Here is a 519-nt window from a genome sequence, read left to right as displayed (position 1 = left end):
CATATAGTTTATAATAGTTTACTTTTAATGTATAGGGTGACAAAATGGGAGCTTCTATTAGAAAGGATCATATGAAGAAGTTTGCAAACAGTTTGCGTGAGGGCGATTGGAAGATAATCACCAGCTTTGGCTTGCATCCTTGCACTGGGATGTTCCGACCTTCTCATTTGAAGTACAAGATTACCACACGTTAGCTTTTTAAACTATTTTAATATTTAACTTGACCAACCAAATCAATCTATATTAACATTTTTTAAATACATTTGTTATTATAACTTTTTATTCGTAAGATTTTTATAAATATATTTTTGCCAATTCATTATATATATATAATTTGAAGGATTATTTATTAAGAAATCATTATCCTATTCGATTTTCTTTAGCACAAAATCTTATTTTGAAATATGTATTATGGTAAGATCAATTTTGCACAATAAGATCAATGCAAAATCACCCAAAAAAAAGGCTAAAATATCTCGACTAACACATAATTTCCTTTTTAATAAACTCTTTTAAATG

Source organism: Capsella rubella, unplaced genomic scaffold, assembly GCF_000375325.1.
Source record: "Capsella rubella cultivar Monte Gargano unplaced genomic scaffold, Caprub1_0 scaffold_6, whole genome shotgun sequence".
Taxonomy (NCBI): Eukaryota; Viridiplantae; Streptophyta; class Magnoliopsida; order Brassicales; family Brassicaceae; genus Capsella; species Capsella rubella.
This window is presented reverse-complemented; position numbering follows the sequence as displayed.